At 43.7% G+C, this 6,638-nt stretch overlaps 1 protein-coding gene across 3 annotated transcripts in view; it reads right to left on the bottom strand.

Annotated features, from left to right (window-relative positions):
- LOC135101759 (uncharacterized) overlaps positions 1-2,239 on the bottom strand; it is a 39,932-nt gene extending 37,693 nt beyond the window's left edge. Inside the window, exon 1 of one of the 3 annotated variants that reach the window (XM_064006049.1) lies at positions 1,675-2,239. The gene's annotated coding sequence lies outside the window, so the exon portion shown is untranslated. Of the gene's footprint in view, positions 1-1,284; positions 1,604-1,674 lie in introns of those variants that run through there. The other 2 variants (XM_064006052.1, XM_064006051.1) reach the window with 2 other exon arrangements.
- Positions 2,240-6,638: the final 4,399 nt, after the last annotated feature.

The raw sequence follows: 6,638 nt of genomic DNA on the forward strand, positions 1-6,638 counted from the left end.
CAAATCCTATCTCTTCACGTCTTCTTACTTGGCTTTATACAGAGACTTGACACTGACGGCGGATTTGCAGAAAAGCGATTGAAAGAAAAATAGAGAGAAAAAAGAAAATGACTAGAATTTGTAGCATGAAAGGATGTTATTTTTTTTCTTTATAGCAATGATTACAATAATGATGACCTAAACCACCACCACCATCACCACCACCATTACCATTGTCCTCTCCTCTTTCACTCTCTTTTCCTTCCTCTCCCTCCGCAGCATCACCACCACGGCCTCCTCATCTCATCTCAAGGTGTAATTTTACTAAGATTAAAATTTATCTCCACTTTTTGCCCCATCTCACGAGACTTATTGGGAGAAATGATGAGGATGGTGACGAGTGATGGTGATGATGGCGGTGCTGGTAGTGTGTGTGTGTGTGTGTGTGTGTGTGTGTGTGTGTGTGTGTGTGTGTGTGCCAAGGTGTGAGGGATGAAGGGAGTCGATGCATCACCGTCAAGTCGTTTGTCGGAGGCCCAAACAGGCTCTCCACCACCACCACCACCACCACCACCACCACCATCTTCCCCGGATCCCTCTCCGTGGCTGCAAGGGGAAGGCGGAGACAGGAACGGATAGGAGGGAATAATAGAAGGTGGAGACAGGAGCGTTAAGGGGATAATAACCCTAAGAAAATAGAGAAGGTGGATTTCCACGTATAGGGCTGCGGGAGATGAATAGTCCATTAATTGATGATGCAAAACCTTATCTCTTTCCAAAGTTTCTTAACGGCGGTGTTAAAATGGAGCAGCGGCCGGCGTGGGATGTGGGGGTGTGTAAGGGCGCTGACGTGAGGACAGGCAGCAGCTTTTTGTCCAGAGTAACAGCAGCGAGTGTGAACTAAAAGGAGTAATCAGGAAGTGAATTTGGGGTACTCAAGTAAAGCCAAACAACTTAAATGCAGGTATTTAGCAGAAAATGAGCCATGGAACACCCAGTCAGCAAAACTTTACTTCCAGAGAAGCAGTGCGCGGCTGAAAAGAAATTGCTTCCAGAGCGTGATGCGGGGACACAGGCGTTTTAGGTACTATTTATCTCCACCGGTGAAGTGATGCAACAGTTTTCGTTAGTGAGTCGCTTAACTCTCCCGCGGGAGGCTCCTGGGCATTGCTGAGTAAGCACCAAAACTTGACGCGCGGCAGTTCGCACGATTCGTAACTAAAGTTTGATTTGTAATTCAAAACTCAAGGAATGGGTGATATGATCATACTTTTTGCAAACACCTACTTCCTTTGAGCCTCTTACCGTTGGAAGCACGAGATGCAGCAGGAACACTATCCTGCAGGTAGAGGCGCGTCCCCAGTGGCACAGCCTTTGCCGCAGCCCCAGAGGTGCCGGACAGCCGTGGCAGGAATTGCTGCGCACCGCGGGTGTCGTCACGCGGGGAGCAAGTTAGGCAGAAGTGTGATTGCAGCAATGGCGGCGCGTAAGATTACGTCACGAGCGGGAAAACTTCAACGTTGCGGCCACCAGGAGCAGGAGCCTCGGGATGTAGCGAGCGAGGCGGGCGAGAGAGAAGCTCCTGAGGAGTGGGGAAGGGGAGGGGAGGAGAGGGGGAGGGCATCGCCTGGCTGGGAGGGAGGGAGGGAGGGAGGGAGGGAGGCAACAGCAGGGATGCAGAGCCACGCCACTTACCGTGCGAGGAGGAGAGTGACGCAGCGCTGCCCGCCTCTCCCGGCACCCACACTGGCACCACGCACACTGCCGCGCCACGGCCGCCACCTCCACGCCGCTCCTTGCACCACCACGCCGCCACCACCACGCCTCCCCTCCACCACCACCACCACGCTGCCTCTCCGCCACGCAACCCTCGCACCCTCCCCTCACCTCCCTTCGCCACGCACTCGTCCCGTCCTCGCTTCACCTCCAAAACTCTCAGGAAATTCCACTATACAAGCAGTTTTATCAGATCTCCCTCCGCGTAAAATACTACACCACATCCCTCCACCAGGAAACCACTCACCACTCAGATCCTCACCAACACCGGCACCACCACCACCACCCCCGCCCCCTCCACGCTGCGGCTGAGGCAACTTGGCGGGCGACCAGACAACTGATTCAATAATTCTCAGGACCCCCGAAATTATACTACAACGCGTCGCTCCGGACACCACAACACTGAGCCCCGGGAGGCAATCTGGGGGCGCATTAATAGGTTTTGAATTTAGGCGAAAGTGAGGTGCTGGAGAGGTGGTGGTGGTGGTGGTGGTCGTGGTGGTGGTGGTGGTGGTGGGTAAAGTGAGATATTGTGAGGGTCAGGGATGAGATGGAACATTTTCTTTGCCTTGTTAGTTTTGTTTGTTTATGGGAAAAAAAATCTGAATGTGTGAGTGCTTTAGTATCTCGTTCATGTTTATCGTAGATTATTGTTTTTGTTTATCTATATTATCTATTTGGTTAGTTAGTTAATTAGTTAGTAGTTAGCTATTAATTTATTAGCTATTTGTTTCTTTATTCTATTTTTATTTCTATTTCTATATATTTCTTCCTGAACCACAGTAAGCTACGATTATCTTCCTCACACTCGCTATAATGAAACAGTGCTTATTACATATTCATATATTTTTTTATATCTAACCGGAGAAAAGTGAACGATGGAAAAGAAATAAGTCACAGCAGTGTTCATAACCCAATACTGACTTCAAATTTCTCAAACTAAATGTGAGTAAAAAGAGGAAGAAAAAATAAAAAACGAAATTGAACTATTATATTCCAGTCAACCACGATCCTTTTTTTTCCTTCTCTTTTTCTAAAGAGCGACATTTGGACAGACGATTAGCAGCCAAAGACTTGTGCAGCGAATGGATGTAGGCGGCGTGGAGTTAGGGCGTTGTTGAGCGGGGTGGAGTAGGGCGTGGGGGCGGGGCATCACTGAACGGGCGTGGGCTGAAGGGCACTGTTGTACGCGCCATAAAGCAAATCATTAAGAATTAATTGACCTTCCAGGGAAACGATCACCATCAATTGCCCGTGGTAGTCTGAAGAGGAGGAGGAGGAGGAGGAGGAGGAGGAGGAGGAGGAGGAGGATTTTAACGAACACAGAGGAACAAAAAAAAAAGAACAAACAGCACCGGATTTGTAGCTCCTTAGAATGTTATGTGTGAAGATACACTATCCATACTAAAGTAAAAGGTGTTGGATACTAAAGTTGGTTCCTCCCCACCTACCGCTCCACCGTACACCATCTGGCAGAAAAGAAAAAAAAAAAATGCAGGAAGGAAAAGTTGTATGAAAGTTTTACTTCTGACGATGTGAGAACTACTACTGCTACTACTACTACTACTACTACTACTACTACTACTACTACTACTACTGCTACCACTACTACTACTACTACTACTACTACTACTACTACTACTACTACTACTACTACTACTGCTACTACTGCAACAACTGGTGCCAGATTAGCAGATCAGCAACAGCTTTAAAAAGAAAAAAAGAAAAGAAAAAAACTCGAAATAAAAAAGACTCAAGTCTTTAAAGTCAGCAAGAAAAACAGAAAGAAAAAAAAACGAAACAAAAAAATATTCAGAAAACTTTAAATTCTGTGAGGATAATTTAAACTATCACCCTCGTAACTATGATTAGAGTCAACGGTAAATACTTGTCTAGTCAGTTCTTGTAAGCTAAAATTATTAAACTATCAACGTACCGAAAAGAGAATTCCAGACATTAACGACACGAGTGAAGAGGAGGAGGAGGATGAGGAGAGAGGAGAGAGGAGAGAAGAGGAAGGTTTGCTGACGGTAATCAATATTCCCATGGCAGCTGCTGAGTGTGGACGGGTTAACATGGGAGGAAAATTCTCCTTCCCTCTGCTGTCTTTCACTCCTAATCCTCACGCCTGCTTCCCCTTCACTCTGGCTGGGGAGAGAGAGAGAGAGAGAGAGAGAGAGAGAGAGAGAGAGAGAGAGAGAGAGAGAGAGAGAGAGAGAGAGAGAGAGAGAGATCCGGGAAATTTAAAATGATAACTGATGAGAGATTAAAAACTGATTGATCTATTGACTGACTGACTGAACAATAATTGATAATTGAATAGTAAAAATAGTAAATGATAAGCGATTAAAACTGGTTCACTGACTATATAGCTGATCTAAGGCGTAACAAGAACAGGACCACGACGCAATACACTGAAAAAAAAGAGAACAGAGCATCACGAAGCTATATGAAAAAAAAAAACTAAATTAACAAATTGTCACCACCTGAGTCTAACCAACCCTCCCAGGCCTCGCTCATCCGTCGCCCACCGCTGCCACGGTAATTCTCTCTCAATTCCTCCTGACTCCCGGATTCGTTTTCCATCTGGCGATATCAGCAGAAGTCACTGAAGGAGGAGGACAAGAGAAGACAGAGACAAGCAACTGGCAGAAGGGATCCACTATACATGGTTCTTGGAAGAGAAAGAAAGAAGGGGAGGAGGGGGAGGAGAAGGAAGAGGAGGAGGAGGAGGAGGAGGAGGAGGAGGAATACAAAGAAATACAAAGGAAAGCCAAACAGCAACAGACTTTTTTGGTCCTTGCAAGGCTGTTTGGTAACTACTTCTAACTAGTTACAGAGAAGAGAGACAGGACTGTACAGCAGAAGGCTCCTCCCCACCCACCACTCCGTCCAGCTTGCGCTGGCATGGAAATAGTTGGGAAAAGTACCATGCAGTATGGAAAAACTGACATGGAATTTTTATAGGAAAGGATGAAAGGAAGTTCTACTATTCACCCTGCGGTGAACTCTATACTCCCATCTGAAAATGAACACAGTTTATAATAAAATTAGTTTCTGTAAAATAAGAGTTTATTAGTGAATTTAGTAATTATTCGGACAAGAAGAGAGCTTGTTGGGGATTATTAGCTTTTAAATATTTGTCTATTTTATTTTTTAATGATTCAGTAGAATTGCTGTTTACGGTTTCTGCATGAAGTTTATTCCATATATTTACTGTGCGATTAAAGAAAAATGCTTGGCCTCGAGGGATTTAAAACGTTTGGATATAATCTTGAATCTATTATTTCTTGTCAGGTTAGAATGATCATTGGTAAAATATTTATTTACATCAAGGTTACTATATCCTTTAAAAATTTTGAACACTGCAATTAGGTCTCCTGTTATCCTGCGCTTTGTTAAACTAAATAGGTTTACTTCTTCCAGTCGTTCCTCATACGGCTTATTACGCAATCTTGGAATCATCTTTGTGATGATTCTACGTTGTATCTTTTCTAGTTTTTCAATGTCTTTTATATAATATGGTGACCAGAACTGTACACAGTATTCTAGATGACGGCGCATCAGTGAGTTATATAAGGCAAGTATAATCTTTTCTGATTTAAATTCAAAGGTTCTTCCAATGAATCTTACTAATTTATTTGTCGTCTTTACTGTTTGTGTGCGGTGTTGACTTGACTTTAGGTCGTTTGACACAATGACAGCGAGATCTTTTTCTTTATCAGCGCTTGATAGTGGCATGTTGTTCATTTCATATCTCGCATGAACATAGTTGCTTCTGATATGTAGAATTTTACATTTTTCTATATTGAATCTCATCTGCCATTTTTCTGCCCAGCTTGTTAGTTTATTGAGGTCACACTGCAGTTCCTGCCATTGTGACACAGACGTTACTCGTTATTTTGGTGTCGTCTCAAAATTTACTTATTTTGCAATTGATCCCTTCATCAATATTATCAATATATATTATAAAAGGTACTGGTCCTAATACAGAGCCTTGAGGAACGCCGCTATTTACCTTATGCCAATCTGACTCTTTTCCATTAACTACAACACGCTGTTTTTGTCAGAGAGCCAGTCTCTCAGCCAATTCAGGGTGTTTCCGGCAATGCCGTGAGCTTTTACTTTACTGATGAGTCTCTTATGAGGAACAGTATCGAAAGCTTTCTTGAAATCAAGGTAGAAAATATCAACTGCTTTTGTCTCGTCATACGAATTAAATACTTCATAAAAGAAGTCTAGTAAGTAAGTAAGCAGGAACGTTTGGTTCTGAAACCGTGTTGCGAATCTTTTATGATTTTATTCTCTTCTAAACAGTTAACAATTTTATCTCTGATTATTGTTTCCATCAGCTTGCACACTACTGAAGTGAGACTGATCGGTCTGTAATTGGCTGGGAGAGATTTATTTCCTTTTTCAAAGATTGGCGTAACATTTGCTAGTTTCCACCCGGGGGAGACTTTACCCGCTAGTAAAGTTTTATTGAATAAAATCGTAAGCGGTTTCACGAGCTTAATAAGCGGTTTCAAGAGGAGGAGGAGGAGGAGGAGGAGGAGGAGGAGGAGGAGGAGGAGGAGGAGGAGGAGGAGGAGGAGGAGGAGGAGGAAGAAGAAGAAGAAGAAGAAGAAGAAGAAGAAGAAGAAGAAGAAGAAGAAGAAGAAGAAGAAGAAGAAGAAGAAGAAGAAGAAGAAGAAGAAGAAGAAGAAGAAGAAGAAGAAGAAGAAGAAATAATAACAGAAGAAAATAAGAAATAGTAGTAATAGTAGTAGTAGTAGTAGTAGTAGTAGAAAAAAGGAAGGAAGGAGGATGGAGTGTTAAGGCGTGGAGTAAAGAGTTGCTAGAAAAGCAAAGGGAGGAAGGAAGGAAGGGATGGAAAGGTTAAA

The sequence above is a fragment of the Scylla paramamosain genome, chromosome 7 (assembly GCF_035594125.1).
Source record: "Scylla paramamosain isolate STU-SP2022 chromosome 7, ASM3559412v1, whole genome shotgun sequence".
In the NCBI taxonomy this organism is placed as follows: domain Eukaryota; kingdom Metazoa; phylum Arthropoda; class Malacostraca; order Decapoda; family Portunidae; genus Scylla; species Scylla paramamosain.